Raw genomic sequence first — 19,655 nt, 5'->3', positions numbered from 1 at the left:
CGGTACCACGCAGTATTACTTTAAAGGGGCTGCGTTTGCTCACCCAACCTCACCAAACCTCTCAGCCGCAACAGTGTCCACCCTTATGTCTCATCCAGCTGTGGGTCTAGATATGGTCAATCCAGGTTGCATCACAGCCCCTGAACGCATTGTGTAAGAATTTCGCTCTCTTTCACTGTCTTTGTTTCATGGGTTTTTCAAAGTAATTTATTTTTATAATGGGGTTTAGCTGCTTTTCACTGCTGTGTTTATGCCACTTTACACCCACTTGACACACTAACAGAGAGATATCAATACATAAGTTTTAAGATTATTACTAGTCAGATATATTCTTGTGCGGTGAATAGGGCGTGTTGAGTCCAGTTCTCTGAGCAAGGAGTAGGTCTTGTCTATTACATATTGGGTTTATGGAACGGTATCTGAGCTAATTTGAAAGCCTTGTTTTATGTATCACCCCACCTCACCTTTCCCGTTAAGCAGCCATAGTGTGTTTTCTGCATGTGTGACTCTGTTCTGTTTTGTAATTCAGTTCAAGTGTAACGGTTTTTACATTCCCTCTATAAGTGATACCTTATGAGAAGTGCCCTTTTCTGTGTGACTTATTTCACTTAGAGTCGTCGTACCTAAATTCACTCATCATGCTGGTACTAGCCTTATGACATTGATTTCACGGCTGAGTGATATTCCATTGTACATAAGGACCACAACTTCTTTATCCATTTTTCTCTTTCCTGGGATATTGAAGGTGGAATGAAGTGGAGGTCCTTGTCAACAGAGCAGCCCTAAACTTTGGGGTGCTTGTGTCTTGCTGATTTTTAATTTTCCCAATTTATAACCCCATGAGTGGAAGTGCCCTATGCTCTCTAAGCTTTGTTTTTTAGATGTTTCAGGACTCACCGTACGCTTCTCCAGAGTGGCTGTTGGCAATATACATCCCGCCCATCAGTGTAGCAAGGCTCCCATTTCTCCATGGCCTGTCCTGCATTTCTGGTTTTGACACTTTTTTCAGCATGGCCTTTTTAACCGATGGGAAGCGAGACATCTTTGTAGCGCTGATTTGCCTTTCCAGGTTGCTTGGTTGGCCAAAAAGGGCGTATGCGTTTTTTCCTGAATATATTCAGGAAAAAACGCATACGCCCTTTTTGGCCAAGGGCATCATTGTCAACGTTTTGCCGCTTTTCATGTGCTTTAAAGGCGATTCGAATCTACCTCCTGAAATCTGTTTCCTGCAATTCTGCCTTGATTTCAAATCCTCTTCTTTGCCTTCCCTCAATATATTTGTGGATGAGAGTTATCATTTATAAGTCTGCAGGTTTGTGAATTGCAGTGCCCTGAACCTCCAATTTACAACTCGCTTTTTAGGGAGCTGGCCGCAAAAGCGCAGGATGCCTTCAGGCCCTGTTCTGGTTCCGGGGGCAGGCTGAGCCTGTGGTTAATTCTTCTTCCTGATGGGAAAATAGAGTGACCTGTGCCTGTCCCAACACCAAGAGCTAGTCTTTCATTGGTTCCACGTCTTCCCGTTCATCCTCAGTACAAATTGCAACCTGTACGGAACAGGAGGTTAAAGGTGCTGATGCTCCAAGGAGGGAGATTGCTAGTAAAGTGGCTGGAATGGCGAACCCGGGCACAAGCAGATGAGAAATGAGGTGCGTTTTAGAAACCTTTCCCCATCACACGGTGTACCATCTTCTGGGTATCTCATGCATGTTTTCAATGTAGGAAGATGCCCTTGAACCTGGAGATTTGGGACCCATGCGATCGGTACCACGCAGTATTACTTTAAAGGGTCTGCGTTTGCTCACCCAACCTCACCAAACCTCTCAGCCCCAAGAGTGTCCACCCTTATGTCTCATCCAGCTGTGGGTCTAGATATGGTCAATCCAGGTTGCATCACAGCCCCTGAACGCATTGTGTAAGAATTTCGCTCTCTTTCACTGTCTTTGTTTCACGGGTTTTTCAAAGTAATTTATTTTTATAATGGGGTTTAGCTGCTTTTCACTGCTGTGTTTATGCCGCTTTACACCCACTTGACACACTAACAGAGAGATATCAATACATAGGTTTTAAGATTATTACTAGTCAGATATATTCTTGTGCGGTGAATAGGGCGTGTTGAGTCCAGTTCTCTGAGCAAGGAGTAGGTCTTGTCTATTACATATTGGTTTTATGGAACGGTATCTGAGCTAATTTGAAACCCTTGTTTTATGTATCACCCCACCTCACCTTTCCCGTTAAGCAGCCATAGTGTGTTTTCTGCATGTGTGACTCTGTTCTGTTTTGTAATTCAGTTCAAGTGTAACGGTTTTTACATTCCCTCTATCAGTGATACCTTATGAGAAGTGTCCTTTTCTGTGTGACTTATTTCACTTAGAATCGTCGTACCTAAATCCACTCATCATGCTGCTACTAGCCTTATGACATTGATTTCATGGCTGAGTGATATTCCATTGTACATAAGGACCACAACTTCTTTATCCATTTTTCTCTTTCCTGGGATATTGAAGGTGGAATGAAGTGGAGGTCCTTGTCAACAGAGCAGCCCTAAACTTTGGGGTGCTTGTGTCTTGCTGATTTTTCATTTTCCCAATTTATACCCCCATGAGTGGAAGTGCCCTATGCTCCCTAAGCTTTGCTTTTTAGACGTTTCAGGACTCACCGTACACTTCTCCAGAGTGGCTGTTGGCAATTTACATCCCGCCCATCAGTGTAGCAAGGCTCCCATTTCTCCATGGCCTGTCCTGCATTTCTGGTTTTGACACTTTTTTCAGCATGGCCCTTTTGACCGATGGGAAGCGAGACATCTTTGTAGCGCTGATTTGCCTTTCCAGGTTGCTTGGTTGGCCAAAAAGGGCGTATGCGTTTTTTCCTGAATATATTCAGGAAAAAACGCATACGCCCTTTTTGGCCAAGGGCATCATTGTCAACGTTTTGCCGCTTTTCATGTGCTTTAAAGGCGATTCGAATCTACCTCCTGAAATCTGTTTCCTGCAATTCTGCCTTGATTTCAAATCCTCTTCTTTGCCTTCCCTCAATATATTTGTGGACGAGAGTTATCATTTATAACTCTGCAGGTTTGTGAATTGCAGTGCCCTGAACCTCCATTTTACAACTCGCGTTTTTGGGAGATGGCCGCAAAAGCGCAGGATGGCTTCAGGCCCTGTTCTTGTTCCGGGGGGCAGGCTGAGCCTGTGGTTAATTCTTCTTCCTGATGGGAAAATAGAGTGACCTGTGCCTGTCCCAACACCAAGAGCTAGTCTCTCATTGGTTCCACGTCTTCCCGTTCATCCTCAGGACAAATTGCAACCTGTACGGAACAGGAGGTTAAACGTGATGATGCTCCAAGGAGGGAGATTGCTAGTAAAGTGGCTGGAATGGCGAACCCGAGCACAAGGAGATGAGAAATGAGGTGCGTTTTAGAAACCTTTCCCCATCACACGGTGTACCATCTTCTGGGTATCTCATGCATGTTTTCGATGTAGGAAGATGCCCTTGAACCTGGAGATTTGGGACCCATGCGATGGGTACCACGCAGTGTTACTTAAAAGGGTTTGCGTTTGCTCACCTAACCTCACCAAACCTCTCAGCCCCAAGAGTGTCCACCCTTATGTCTCATCCAGCTGTGGGTCTAGATATGGTCAATCCAGGTTGCATCACAGCCCGTGAACGCATTGTGTAAGAATTTCTATCTCTTTCACTGTCTTTGTTTCATGGGTTTTTCAAAGTAATTTATTTTTATAATGGGGTTTAGCTGCTTTTCACTGCTGTGTTTATGCCGCTTTACACCCACTTGACACACTAACAGAGAGATATCAATACATAGGTTTTAAGATTATTACTAGTCAGATATATTCTTGGGCGGTGAATAGGGCGTGTTGAGTCCAGTTCTCTGAGCAAGGAGTAGGTCTTGTCTATTACATATTGGGTTTATGGAACGGTATCTGAGCTAATTTGAAACCCTTGTTTTATGTATCACCCCACCTCACCTTTCCCGTTAAGCAGCCATAGTGTGTTTTCTGCATGTGTGACTCTGTTCTGTTTTGTAATTCTGTTCAAGTGTAACGGTTTTTACATTCCCTCTATCAGTGATACCTTATGAGAAGTGTCCTTTTCTGTGTGACTTATTTCACTTAGAATCGTCGTACCTAAATCCACTCATCATGCTGCTACTAGCCTTATGACATTGATTTCATGGCAGAGTGATATTCCATTGTACATAAGGACCACAACTTCTTTATCCATTTTTCTCTTTCCTGGGATATTGAAGGTGGAATGAAGTGGAGGTCCTTGTCAACAGAGCAGCCCTAAACTTTGGGGTGCTTGTGTCTTGCTGATTTTTCATTTTCCCAATTTATACCCCCATGAGTGGAAGTGCCCTATGCTCTCTAAGCTGTGTTTTTTAGATGTTTCAGGACACACCGTACTCTTCTCCAGAGTGGCTGTTGGCAATTTACATCCCGCCCATCAGTGTAGCAAGGCTCCCATTTCTCCATGGCCTGTCCTGCATTTCTGGTTTTGACACTTTTTTCAGCATGGCCCTTTTAACCGATGGGAAGCGAGACTTCTTTGTAGCGCTGATTTGCCTTTCCAGGTTGCTTGGTTGGCCAAAAAGGGCGTATGCGTTTCTTCCTGAATATATTCAGGAAAAAACGCATACGCCCTTTTTGGCCAAGGGCATCATTGTCAACGTTTTGCCGCTTTTCATGTGCTTTAAAGGCGATTTGAATCTACCTCCTGAAATCTGTTTCCTGCAATTCTGCCTTGATTTCAAATCCTCTTCTTTGCCTTCCCTCAATATATTTGTGGACGAGAGTTATCATTTATAACTCTGCAGGTTTGTGAATTGCAGTGCCCTGAACCTCCATTTTACAACTCGCGTTTTTGGGAGATGGCCGCAAAAGCGCAGGATGGCTTCAGGCCCAGTTCTTGATCCGGGGGGCAGGCTGAGCCTGTGGTTAATTCTTCTTCCTGATGGGAAAATAGAGTGACCTGTGCCTGTCCCAACACCAAGAGCTAGTCTCTCATTGGTTCCACGTCTTCCCGTTCATCCTCAGGACAAATTGCAACCTGTACGGAACAGGAGGTTAAAGGTGATGATGCTCCAAGTAGGGAGATTGCTAGTAAAGCGGCTGGAATAGCGAACCCGGGCACAAGCAGATGAGAAATGAGGTGCGTTTTAGAAACCTTTCCCCATCACACGGTGTACCATCTTCTGGGTTTCTCATGCATGTTTTCGATGTAGGAAGATGCCCTTGAACCTGGAGATTTGGGACCCATGCGATGGGTACCATGCAGTATAACTTTAAAGGGTCTGCGTTTGCTCACCCAACCTCACCAAACCTCTCAGCCCCAAGAGTGTCCACCCTTATGTCTGATCCAGCTGTGAGTCTAGATATGGTCAATCCAGGTTGCATCACAGCCCCTGAACGCATTGTGTAAGAATTTCTCTCTCTTTCACTGTCTTTGTTTCATGGGTTTTACAAAGTAATTTATTTTTATAATGGGGTTTAGCTGCTTTTCACTGCTGTGTTTATGCCGCTTTTTACCCACTTGACACACTAACAGAGAGATATCAATACATAGGTTTTAAGATTATTACTAGTCAGATATATTCTTGTGCGGTGAATAGGGCGTGTTGAGTCCAGTTCTCTGAGCAAGGAGTAGGTCTTGTCTATTACATATTGGGTTTATGGAACGGTATCTGAGCTAATTTGAAACCCTTGTTTTATGTATCACCCCACCTCACCTTTCCCGTTAAGCAGCCATAGTGTGTTTTCTGCATGTGTGACTCTGTTCTGTTTTGTAATTCAGTTCAAGTGTAACGGTTTTTACATTCCCTCTATAAGTGATACCTTATGAGAAGTGTCCTTTGCTGTGTGACTTATTTCACTTAGAGTCGTCGTACCTAAATCCACTCATCATGCTGCTACTAGCCTTATGACATTGATTTCACGGCTGAGTGATATTCCATTGTACATAAGGACCACAACTTCTTTATCCATTTTTCTCTTTCCTGGGATATTGAAGGTGGAATGAAGTGGAGGTCCTTGTCAACAGAGCAGCCCTAAACTTTGGGGTGCTTGTGTCTTGCTGATTTTTAATTTTCCCAATTTATACCCCCATGAGTGGAAGTGCCCTATGCTCTCTAAGCTTTGCTTTTAGACGTTTGAGGACTCACCGTACACTTCTCCAGAGTGGCTGTTGACAATTTACATCCCGCCCATCAGTGTAGCAAGGCTCCCATTTCTCCATGGCCTGTCCTGCATTTCTGGTTTTGACACTTTTTTCAGCATGGTCCTTTTGACCAATGGGAAGCGAGACATCTTTGTAGCGCTGATTTGCCTTTCCAGGTTGCGTGGTTGGCCAAAAAGGGCGTATGCGTTTTTTCCTGAATATATTCAGGAAAAAACGCATACGCCCTTTTTGGCCAAGGGCATCATTGTCAACGTTTTGCCGCTTTTCATGTGCTTTAAAGGCGATTCGAATCTACCTCCTGAAATCTGTTTCCTGCAATTCTGCCTTGATTTCAAATCCTCTTCTTTGCCTTCCCTCAATATATTTGTGGACGAGAGTTATCATTTATAACTCTGCAGGTTTGTGAATTGCAGTGCCCTGAACCTCCATTTTACAACTCGCGTTTTTGGGAGATGGCCGCAAAAGCGCAGGATGGCTTCAGGCCCTGTTCTTGTTCTGGGGGGCAGGCTGAGCCTGTGGTTAATTCTTCTTCCTGATGGGAAAATAGAGTGACCTGTGCCTGTGCCAACACCAAGAGCTAGTCTCTCATTGGTTCCACGTCTTCCCGTTCATCCTCAGGACAAATTGCAACCTGTACGGAACAGGAGGTTAAAGGTGATGATGCTCCAAGGAGGGAGATTGCTAGTAAAGTGGCTGGAATGGCGAACCCGAGCACAAGGAGATGAGAAATGAGGTGCGTTTTAGAAACCTTTCCCCATCACACGGTGTACCATCTTCTGGGTTTCTCATGCATGTTTTCGATGTAGGAAGATGCCCTTGAACCTGGAGATTTGGGACCCATGCGATGGGTACCACACAGTATTACTTTAAAGGGTCTGCGTTTCCTCACCCAACCTCACCAAACCTCTCAGCCGCAACAGTGTCCACCCTTATGTCTCATCCAGCTGTGGGTCTAGATATGGTCAATCCAGGTTGCATCACAGCCCCTGAACGCATTGTGTAAGAATTTCGCTCTCTTTCACTGTCTTTGTTTCATGGGTTTTTCAAAGTAATTTATTTTTATAATGGGGTTTAGCTGCTTTTCCCTGCTGTGTTTATGCCGCTTTTTACCCACTTGACACACTAACAGAGAGATATCAATACATAGGTTTTAAGATTATTACTAGTCAGATATATTCTTTTGCGGTGAATAGGGCGTGTTGAGTCCAGTTCTCTGAGCAAGGAGTAGGTCTTGTCTATTACATATTGGGTTTATGGAACGGTATCTGAGCTAATTTGAAACCCTTGTTTTATGTATCACCCCACCTCACCTTTCCCGTTAAGCAGCCATAGTGTGTTTTCTGCATGTGTGACTCTGTTCTGTTTTGTAATTCAGTTCAAGTGTAACGGTTTTTACATTCCCTCTATAAGTGATACCTTATGAGAAGTGTCCTTTTCTGTGTGACTTATTTCACTTAGAATCGTCGTACCTAAATCCACTCATCATGCTGCTACTAGCCTTATGACATTGATTTCATGGCTGAGTGATATTCCATTGTACATAAGGACCACAACTTCTTTATCCATTTTTCTCTTTCCTGGGATATTGAAGGTGGAATGAAGTGGAGGTCCTTGTCAACAGAGCAGTCCTAAACTTTGGGGTGCTTGTGTCTTGCTGAATTTTAATTTTCCCAATTTATACCCACATAAGTGGAAGTGCCCTATGCTCTCTAAGCTTTGCTTTTCAGACGTTTCAGGACTCACCGTACACTTCTTCAGAGTGGCTGTTGACAATTTACATCCCGCCCATCAGTGTAGCAAGGCTCCCATTTCTCCATGGCCTGTCCTGCATTTCTGGTTTTGACACTTTTTTCAGCATGGCCCTTTTGACCGATGGGAAGCGAGACATCTTTGTAGCGCTGATTTGCCTTTCCAGGTTGCTTGGTTGGCCAAAAAGGGCGTATGCGTTTTTTCCTGAATATATTCAGGAAAAAACGCATACGCCCTTTTTGGCCAAGGGCATCATTGTCAACGTTTTGCCGCTTTTCATGTGCTTTAAAGGCGATTCGAATCTACCTCCTGAAATCTGTTTCCTGCAATTCTGCCTTGATTTCAAATCCTCTTCTTTGCCTTCCCTCAATATATTTGTGGACGAGAGTTATCATTTATAACTCTGCAGGTTTGTGAATTGCAGTGCCCTGAACCTCCATTTTGCAACTCGCTTTTTAGGGAGCTGGCCGCAAAAGCGCAGGATGCCTTCAGGCCCTGTACTGGTTCCGGGGGCAGGCTGAGCCTGTGGTTAATTCTTCTTCCTGATGGGAAAATAGAGTGACCTGTGCCTGTCCCAACACCAAGAGCTAGTCTCTCATTGGTTCCACGTCTTCCCGTTCATCCTCAGTACAAATTGCAACCTGTACGGAACAGGAGGTTAAAGGTGCTGATGCTCCAAGGAGGGAGATTGCTAGTTAAGTGGCTGCAAAGGCGAACCCGGGCACAAGCAGATGAGAAATGAGGTGCGTTTTAGAAACCTTTCCCCATCACACGGTGTACCATCTTCTGGGTATCTCATGCATGTTTTCGATGTAGGAAGATGCCCTGGAACCTGGAGATTTGGGACCCATGCGATGGGTACCACGCAGTATTACTTTAAAGGGTCTGCGTTTGCTCACCCAACCTCACCAAACCTCTCAGCCGCAACAGTGTCCACCCTTATGTCTCATCCAGCTGTGGGTCTAGATATGGTCAATCCAGGTTGCATCACAGCCCCTGAACGCATTGTGTAAGAATTTCTCTCTCTTTCACTGTCTTTGTTTCATGGGTTTTACAAAGTAATTTATTTTTATAATGGGGTTTAGCTGCTTTTCACTGCTGTGTTTATGCCGCTTTTTACCCACTTGACACACTAACAGAGAGATATCAATACATAGGTTTTAAGATTATTACTAGTCAGATATATTCTTGTGCGGTGAATAGGGCGTGTTGAGTCCAGTTCTCTGAGCAAGGAGTAGGTCTTGTCTATTACATATTGGGTTTATGGAACGGTATCTGAGCTAATTTGAAACCCTTGTTTTATGTATCACCCCACCTCACCTTTCCCGTTAAGCAGCCATAGTGTGTTTTCTGCATGTGTGACTCTGTTCTGTTTTGTAATTCAGTTCAAGTGTAACGGTTTTTACATTCCCTCTATAAGTGATACCTTATGAGAAGTGTCCTTTGCTGTGTGACTTATTTCACTTAGAGTCGTCGTACCTAAATCCACTCATCATGCTGCTACTAGCCTTATGACATTGATTTCACGGCTGAGTGATATTCCATTGTACATAAGGACCACAACTTCTTTATCCATTTTTCTCTTTCCTGGGATATTGAAGGTGGAATGAAGTGGAGGTCCTTGTCAACAGAGCAGCCCTAAACTTTGGGGTGGTTGTGTCTTGCTGATTTTTAATTTTCCCAATTTATACCCACATAAGTGGAAGTGCCCTATGCTCTCTAAGCTTTGCTTTTCAGACGTTTCAGGACTCACCGTACACTTCTTCAGAGTGGCTGTTGACAATTTACATCCCGCCCATCAGTGTAGCAAGGCTCCCATTTCTCCATGGCCTGTCCTGCATTTCTGGTTTTGACACTTTTTTCAGCATGGCCCTTTTGACCGATGGGAAGCGAGACATCTTTGTAGTGCTGATTTGCCTTTCCAGGTTGCTTGGTTGGCCAAAAAGGGCGTATGCGTTTTTTCCTGAATATATTCAGGAAAAAACGCATACGCCCTTTTTGGCCAAGGGCATCATTGCCAACGTTTTGCCGCTTTTCATGTGCTTTAAAGGCGATTCGAATCTACCTCCTGAAATCTGTTTCCTGCAATTCTGCCTTGATTTCAAATCCTCTTCTTTGCCTTCCCTCAATATATTTGTGGACGAGAGTTATCATTTATAAGTCTGCAGGTTTGTGAATTGCAGTGCCCTGAACCTCCATTTTACAACTCGCTTTTTAGGGAGCTGGCCGCAATAGCACCGGCTGGCTTCAGGCCCTGTTCTGGTTCCGAGTGGCAGGCTGAGCCTTTGGTTAATTCTTCTTCCTGATGGGAAAATAGAGTGACCTGTGCCTGTCCCAACACCAAGAGCTAGTCTCTCATTGGTTCCACGTCTTCCAGTTCATCCTCAGGACAAATTGCAACCTGTACGGAAGAGGAGGTTAAAGGTGCTGATGCTCCAAGGAGGGAGATTGCTAGTAAAGTGGCTGGAATGGCGAACCCGGGCACAAGCAGATGAGAAATGAGGTGCGTTTTAGAAACCTTTCCCCATCACACGGTGTACCATCTTCTGGGTTTCTCATGCATGTTTTCGATGTAGGAAGATGCCCTTGAACCTGGAGATTTGGGACCCATGCGATCGGTACCACGCAGTATTACTTTAAAGGGGCTGCGTTTGCTCACCCAACCTCACCAAACCTCTCAGCCGCAACAGTGTCCACCCTTATGTCTCATCCAGCTGTGGGTCTAGATATGGTCAATCCAGGTTGCATCACAGCCCCTGAACGCATTGTGTAAGAATTTCGCTCTCTTTCACTGTCTTTGTTTCATGGGTTTTTCAAAGTAATTTATTTTTATAATGGGGTTTAGCTGCTTTTCACTGCTGTGTTTATGCCGCTTTACACCCACTTGACACACTAACAGAGAGATATCAATACATAAGTTTTAAGATTATTACTAGTCAGATATATTCTTGTGCGGTGAATAGGGCGTGTTGAGTCCAGTTCTCTGAGCAAGGAGTAGGTCTTGTCTATTACATATTGGGTTTATGGAACGGTATCTGAGCTAATTTGAAACCCTTGTTTTATGTATCACCCCACCTCACCTTTCCCGTTAAGCAGCCATAGTGTGTTTTCTGCATGTGTGACTCTGTTCTGTTTTGTAATTCAGTTCAAGTGTAACGGTTTTTACATTCCCTCTATAAGTGATACCTTATGAGAAGTGCCCTTTTCTGTGTGACTTATTTCACTTAGAGTCGTCGTACCTAAATTCACTCATCATGCTGGTACTAGCCTTATGACATTGATTTCACGGCTGAGTGATATTCCATTGTACATAAGGACCACAACTTCTTTATCCATTTTTCTCTTTCCTGGGATATTGAAGGTGGAATGAAGTGGAGGTCCTTGTCAACAGAGCAGCCCTAAACTTTGGGGTGCTTGTGTCTTGCTGATTTTTAATTTTCCCAATTTATAACCCCATGAGTGGAAGTGCCCTATGCTCTCTAAGCTTTGTTTTTTAGATGTTTCAGGACTCACCGTACGCTCCTCCAGAGTGGCTGTTGGCAATTTACATCCCGCCCATCAGTGTAGCAAGGCTCCCATTTCTCCATGGCCTGTCCTGCATTTCTGGTTTTGACACTTTTTTCAGCATGGCCTTTTTAACCGATGGGAAGCGAGACATCTTTGTAGCGCTGATTTGCCTTTCCAGGTTGCTTGGTTGGCCAAAAAGGGCGTATGCGTTTTTTCCTGAATATATTCAGGAAAAAACGCATACGCCCTTTTTGGCCAAGGGCATCATTGTCAACGTTTTGCCGCTTTTCATGTGCTTTAAAGGCGATTCGAATCTACCTCCTGAAATCTGTTTCCTGCAATTCTGCCTTGATTTCAAATCCTCTTCTTTGCCTTCCCTCAATATATTTGTGGATGAGAGTTATCATTTATAACTCTGCAGGTTTGTGAATTGCAGTGCCCTGAACCTCCATTTTACAACTCGCTTTTTAGGGAGCTGGCCGCAAAAGCGCAGGATGGCTTCAGGCCCTGTTCTTGTTCCGGGGGGCAGGCTGAGCCTGTGGTTAATTCTTCTTCCTGATGGGAAAATAGAGTGACCTGTGCCTGTCCCAACACCAAGAGCTAGTCTTTCATTGGTTCCACGTCTTCCCGTTCATCCTCAGTACAAATTGCAACCTGTACGGAACAGGAGGTTAAAGGTGCTGATGCTCCAAGGAGGGAGATTGCTAGTTAAGTGGCTGGAATGGCGAACCCGGGCACAAGCAGATGAGAAATGAGGTGCGTTTTAGAAACCTTTCCCCATCACACGGTGTACCATCTTCTGGGTATCTCATGCATGTTTTCGATGTAGGAAGATGCCCTGGAACCTGGAGATTTGGGACCCATGCGATGGGTACCACGCAGTATTACTTTAAAGGGTCTGCGTTTGCTCACCCAACCTCACCAAACCTCTCAGCCGCAACAGTGTCCACCCTTATGTCTCATCCAGCTGTGGGTCTAGATATGGTCAATCCAGGTTGCATCACAGCCCCTGAACGCATTGTGTAAGAATTTCTCTCTCTTTCACTGTCTTTGTTTCATGGGTTTTTCAAAGTAATTTATTTTTATAATGGGGTTTAGCTGCTTTTCACTGCTGTGTTTATGCCGCTTTTTACCCACTTGACACACTAACAGAGAGATATCAGTACATAGGTTTTAAGATTATTACTAGTCAGATATATTCTTGTGCGGTGAATAGGGCGTGTTGACTCCAGTTCTCTGAGCAAGGAGTAGGTCTTGTCTATTACATATTGGGTTTATGGAACGGTATCTGAGCTAATTTGAAACCCTTGTTTTATGTATCACCCCACCTCACCTTTCCCGTTAAGCAGCCATAGTGTGTTTTCTGCATGTGTGACTCTGTTCTGTTTTGTAATTCAGTTCAAGTGTAACGGTTTTTACATTCCCTCTATAAGTGATACCTTATGAGAAGTGTCCTTTTCTGTGTGACTTATTTCACTTAGAGTCGTCGTACCTAAATCCACTCATCATGCTGCTACTAGCCTTATGACATTGATTTCACGGCTGAGTGATATTCCATTGTACATAAGGACCACAACTTCTTTATCCATTTTTCTCTTTCCTGGGATATTGAAGGTGGAATGAAGTGGAGGTCCTTGTCAACAGAGCAGCCCTAAACTTTGGGGTGCTTGTGTCTTGCTGATTTTTCATTTTCCCAATTTATAACCCCATGAGTGGAAGTGCCCTATGCTCTCTAAGCTTTGTTTTTTAGATGTTTCAGGACTCACCGTACACTTCTCCAGAGTGGCTGTTGACAATTTACATCCCGCCCATCAGTGTAGCAAGGCTCCCATTTCTCCATGGCCTGTCCTGCATTTCTGGTTTTGACACTTTTTTCAGCATGGCCCTTTTGACCGATGGGAAGCGAGACATCTTTGTAGTGCTGATTTGCCTTTCCAGGTTGCTTGGTTGGCCAAAAAGGGCGTATGCGTTTTTTCCTGAATATATTCAGGAAAAAACGCATACGCCCTTTTTGGCCAAGGGCATCATTGCCAACGTTTTGCCGCTTTTCATGTGCTTTAAAGGCGATTCGAATCTACCTCCTGAAATCTGTTTCCTGCAATTCTGCCTTGATTTCAAATCCTCTTCTTTGCCTTCCCTCAATATATTTGTGGACGAGAGTTATCATTTATAAGTCTGCAGGTTTGTGAATTGCAGTGCCCTGAACCTCCATTTTACAACTCGCTTTTTAGGGAGCTGGCCGCAATAGCACCGGCTGGCTTCAGGCCCTGTTCTGGTTCCGAGTGGCAGGCTGAGCCTGTGGTTAATTCTTCTTCCTGATGGGAAAATAGAGTGACCTGTGCCTGTCCCAACACCAAGAGCTAGTCTCTCATTGGTTCCACGTCTTCCAGTTCATCCTCAGGACAAATTGCAACCTGTACGGAAGAGGAGGTTAAAGGTGCTGATGCTCCAAGGAGGGAGATTGCTAGTAAAGTGGCTGGAATGGCGAACCCGGGCACAAGCAGATGAGAAATGAGGTGCGTTTTAGAAACCTTTCCCCATCACACGGTGTACCATCTTCTGGGATTCTCATGCATGTTTTCTATGTAGGAAGATGCCCTTGAACCTGGAGATTTGGGACCCATGCGATGGGTACCACGCAGTATTACTTTAAAGGGTCTGCGTTTGCTCACCCAACCTCACCAAACCTCTCAGCCGCAACAGTGTCCACCCTTATGTCTCATCCAGCTGTGGGTCTAGATATGGTCAATCCAGGTTGCATCACAGCCCCTGAACGCATTGTGTAAGAATTTCTCTCTCTTTCACTGTCTTTGTTTCATGGGTTTTTCAAAGTAATTTATTTTTATAATGGGGTTTAGCTGCTTTTCACTGCTGTGTTTATGCCGCTTTTTACCCACTTGACACACTAACAGAGAGATATCAGTACATAGGTTTTAAGATTATTACTAGTCAGATGTATTCTTGTGCGGTGAATAGGGCGTGTTGAGTCCAGTTCTCTGAGCAAGGAGTAGGTCTTGTCTATTACATATTGGGTTTATGGAAGGGTATCTGAGCTAATTTGAAACCCTTGTTTTATGTATCACCCCACCTCACCTTTCCCGTTAAGCAGCCATAGTGTGTTTTCTGCATGTGTGACTCTGTTCTGTTTTGTAATTCAGTTCAAGTGTAACGGTTTTTACATTCCCTCTATCAGTGATACCTTATGAGAAGTGTCCTTTTCTGTGTGACTTATTTCACTTAGAGTCGTCGTACCTAAATCCACTCATCATGCTGCTACTAGCCTTATGACATTGATTTCACGGCTGAGTGATATTCCATTGTACATAAGGACCACAACTTCTTTATCCATTTTTCTCTTTCCTGGGATATTGAAGGTGGAATGAAGTGGAGGTCCTTGTCAACAGAGCAGCCCTAAACTTTGGGGTGCTTGTGTCTTGCTGATTTTTAATTTTCCCAATTTATAACCCCATGAGTGGAAGTGCCCTATGCTCTCTAAGCTTTGTTTTTTAGATGTTTCAGGACTCACCGTACGCTTCTCCAGAGTGGCTGTTGGCAATTTACATCCCGCCCATCAGTGTAGCAAGGCTCCCATTTCTCCATGGCCTGTCCTGCATTTCTGGTTTTGACACTTTTTTCAGCATGGCCTTTTTAACCGATGGGAAGCGAGACATCTTTGTAGCGCTGATTTGCCTTTCCAGGTTGCTTGGTTGGCCAAAAAGGGCGTATGCGTTTTTTCCTGAATATATTCAGGAAAAAACGCATACGCCCTTTTTGGCCAAGGGCATCATTGTCAACGTTTTGCCGCTTTTCATGTGCTTTAAAGGCGATTCGAATCTACCTCCTGAAATCTGTTTCCTGCAATTCTGCCTTGATTTCAAATCCTCTTCTTTGCCTTCCCTCAATATATTTGTGGACGAGAGTTATCATTTATAACTCTGCAGGTTTGTGAATTGCAGTGCCCTGAACCTCCATTTTACAACTCGCGTTTTTGGGAGATGGCCGCAAAAGCGCAGGATGGCTTCAGGCCCTGTTCTTGTTCCGGGGGGCAGGCTGAGCCTGTGGTTAATTCTTCTTCCTGATGGGAAAATAGAGTGACCTGTGCCTGTGCCAACACCAAGAGCTAGTCTCTCATTGGTTCCACGTCTTCCCGTTCATCCTCAGGACAAATTGCAACCTGTACGGAACAGGAGGTTAAAGGTGATGATGCTCCAAGGAGGGAGATTGCTAGTAAAGTGGCTGGAATGGTGAACCCGAGCACAAGGAGATGAGAAATGAGGTGCGTTTTAGAAACCTTTCCCCATCACACGGTGTACCATCTTCTCGGTTTCTCATGCATGTTTTCGATGTAGGAAGATGCCCTTGAACCTGGAGATTTGGGACCCATGCGATCGGTACCACGCAGTATTACTTTAAAGGGGCTGCGTTTGCTCACCCAACCTCACCAAACCTCTCAGCCGCAACAGTGTCCACCCTTATGTCTCATCCAGCTGTGGGTCTAGATATGGTCAATCCAGGTTGCATCACAGCCCCTGAACGCATTGTGTAAGAATTTCGCTCTCTTTCACTGTCTTTGTTTCATGGGTTTTTCAAAGTAATTTATTTTTATAATGGGGTTTAGCTGCTTTTCACTGCTGTGTTTATGCCACTTTACACCCACTTGACACACTAACAGAGAGATATCAATACATAAGTTTTAAGATTATTACTAGTCAGATATATTCTTGTGCGGTGAATAGGGCGTGTTGAGTCCAGTTCTCTGAGCAAGGAGTAGGTCTTGTCTATTACATATTGGGTTTATGGAACGGTATCTGAGCTAATTTGAAACCCTTGTTTTATGTATCACCCCACCTCACCTTTCCCGTTAAGCAGCCATAGTGTGTTTTCTGCATGTGTGACTCTGTTCTGTTTTGTAATTCAGTTCAAGTGTAACGGTTTTTACATTCCCTCTATAAGTGATACCTTATGAGAAGTGCCCTTTTCTGTGTGACTTATTTCACTTAGAGTCGTCGTACCTAAATTCACTCATCATGCTGGTACTAGCCTTATGACATTGATTTCACGGCTGAGTGATATTCCATTGTACATAAGGACCACAACTTCTTTATCCATTTTTCTCTTTCCTGGGATATTGAAGGTGGAATGAAGTGGAGGTCCTTGTCAACAGAGCAGCCCTAAACTTTGGGGTGCTTGTGTCTTGCTGATTTTTAATTTTCCCAATTTATAACCCCATGAGTGGAAGTGCCCTATGCTCTCTAAGCTTTGTTTTTTAGATGTTTCAGGACTCACCGTACGCTTCTCCAGAGTGGCTGTTGGCAATATACATCCCGCCCATCAGTGTAGCAAGGCTCCCATTTCTCCATGGCCTGTCCTGCATTTCTGGTTTTGACACTTTTTTCAGCATGGCCTTTTTAACCGATGGGAAGCGAGACATCTTTGTAGCGCTGATTTGCCTTTCCAGGTTGCTTGGTTGGCCAAAAAGGGCGTATGCGTTTTTTCCTGAATATATTCAGGAAAAAACGCATACGCCCTTTTTGGCCAAGGGCATCATTGTCAACGTTTTGCCGCTTTTCATGTGCTTTAAAGGCGATTCGAATCTACCTCCTGAAATCTGTTTCCTGCAATTCTGCCTTGATTTCAAATCCTCTTCTTTGCCTTCCCTCAATATATTTGTGGATGAGAGTTATCATTTATAACTCTGCAGGTTTGTGAATTGCAGTGCCCTGAACCTCCAATTTACAACTCGCTTTTTAGGGAGCTGGCCGCAAAAGCGCAGGATGGCTTCAGGCCCTGTTCTGGTTCCGGGGGGCAGGCTGAGCCTGTGGTTAATTCTTCTTCCTGATGGGAAAATAGAGTGACCTGTGCCTGTCCCAACACCAAGAGCTAGTCTTTCATTGGTTCCACGTCTTCCCGTTCATCCTCAGTACAAATTGCAACCTGTACGGAACAGGAGGTTAAAGGTGCTGATGCTCCAAGGAGGGAGATTGCTAGTAAAGTGGCTGGAATGGCGAACCCGGGCACAAGCAGATGAGAAATGAGGTGCGTTTTAGAAACCTTTCCCCATCACACGGTGTACCATCTTCTGGGTATCTCATGCATGTTTTCAATGTAGGAAGATGCCCTTGAACCTGGAGATTTGGGACCCATGCGATCGGTACCACGCAGTATTACTTTAAAGGGTCTGCGTTTGCTCACCCAACCTCACCAAACCTCTCAGCCCCAAGAGTGTCCACCCTTATGTCTCATCCAGCTGTGGGTCTAGATATGGTCAATCCAGGTTGCATCACAGCCCCTGAACGCATTGTGTAAGAATTTCGCTCTCTTTCACTGTCTTTGTTTCACGGGTTTTTCAAAGTAATTTATTTTTATAATGGGGTTTAGCTGCTTTTCACTGCTGTGTTTATGCCGCTTTACACCCACTTGACACACTAACAGAGAGATATCAATACATAGGTTTTAAGATTATTACTAGTCAGATATATTCTTGTGCGGTGAATAGGGCGTGTTGAGTCCAGTTCTCTGAGCAAGGAGTAGGTCTTGTCTATTACATATTGGGTTTATGGAACGGTATCTGAGCTAATTTGAAACCCTTGTTTTATGTATCACCCCACCTCACCTTTCCCGTTAAGCAGCCATAGTGTGTTTTCTGCATGTGTGACTCTGTTCTGTTTTGTAATTCAGTTCAAGTGTAACGGTTTTTACATTCCCTCTATCAGTGATACCTTATGAGAAGTGTCCTTTTCTGTGTGACTTATTTCACTTAGAATCGTCGTACCTAAATCCACTCATCATGCTGCTACTAGCCTTATGACATTGATTTCATGGCTGAGTGATATTCCATTGTACATAAGGACCACAACTTCTTTATCCATTTTTCTCTTTCCTGGGATATTGAAGGTGGAATGAAGTGGAGGTCCTTGTCAACAGAGCAGCCCTAAACTTTGGGGTGCTTGTGTCTTGCTGATTTTTCATTTTCCCAATTTATACCCCCATGAGTGGAAGTGCCCTATGCTCCCTAAGCTTTGCTTTTTAGACGTTTCAGGACTCACCGTACACTTCTCCAGAGTGGCTGTTGGCAATTTACATCCCGCCCATCAGTGTAGCAAGGCTCCCATTTCTCCATGGCCTGTCCTGCATTTCTGGTTTTGACACTTTTTTCAGCATGGCCCTTTTGACCGATGGGAAGCGAGACATCTTTGTAGCGCTGATTTGCCTTTCCAGGTTGCTTGGTTGGCCAAAAAGGGCGTATGCGTTTTTTCCTGAATATATTCAGGAAAAAACGCATACGCCCTTTTTGGCCAAGGGCATCATTGTCAACGTTTTGCCGCTTTTCATGTGCTTTAAAGGCGATTCGAATCTACCTCCTGAAATCTGTTTCCTGCAATTCTGCCTTGATTTCAAATCCTCTTCTTTGCCTTCCCTCAATATATTTGTGGACGAGAGTTATCATTTATAACTCTGCAGGTTTGTGAATTGCAGTGCCCTGAACCTCCATTTTACAACTCGCGTTTTTGGGAGATGGCCGCAAAAGCGCAGGATGGCTTCAGGCCCTGTTCTTGTTCCGGGGGGCAGGCTGAGCCTGTGGTTAATTCTTCTTCCTGATGGGAAAATAGAGTGACCTGTGCCTGTCCCAACACCAAGAGCTAGTCTCTCATTGGTTCCACGTCTTCCCGTTCATCCTCAGGACAAATTGCAACCTGTACGGAACAGGAGGTTAAACGTGATGATGCTCCAAGGAGGGAGATTGCTAGTAAAGTGGCTGGAATGGCGAACCCGAGCACAAGGAGATGAGAAATGAGGTGCGTTTTAGAAACCTTTCCCCATCACACGGTGTACCATCTTCTGGGTATCTCATGCATGTTTTCGATGTAGGAAGATGCCCTTGAACCTGGAGATTTGGGACCCATGCGATGGGTACCACGCAGTGTTACTTAAAAGGGTTTGCGTTTGCTCACCTAACCTCACCAAACCTCTCAGCCCCAAGAGTGTCCACCCTTATGTCTCATCCAGCTGTGGGTCTAGATATGGTCAATCCAGGTTGCATCACAGCCCGTGAACGCATTGTGTAAGAATTTCTATCTCTTTCACTGTCTTTGTTTCATGGGTTTTTCAAAGTAATTTATTTTTATAATGGGGTTTAGCTGCTTTTCACTGCTGTGTTTATGCCGCTTTACACCCACTTGACACACTAACAGAGAGATATCAATACA

Source organism: Balaenoptera borealis (assembly GCF_965194805.1).
Source record: "Balaenoptera borealis genome assembly, contig: HAP1_SCAFFOLD_42, whole genome shotgun sequence".
Classification (NCBI taxonomy): Eukaryota; Metazoa; Chordata; class Mammalia; order Artiodactyla; family Balaenopteridae; genus Balaenoptera; species Balaenoptera borealis.
Note: the sequence above shows the minus strand (reverse complement) of the source record.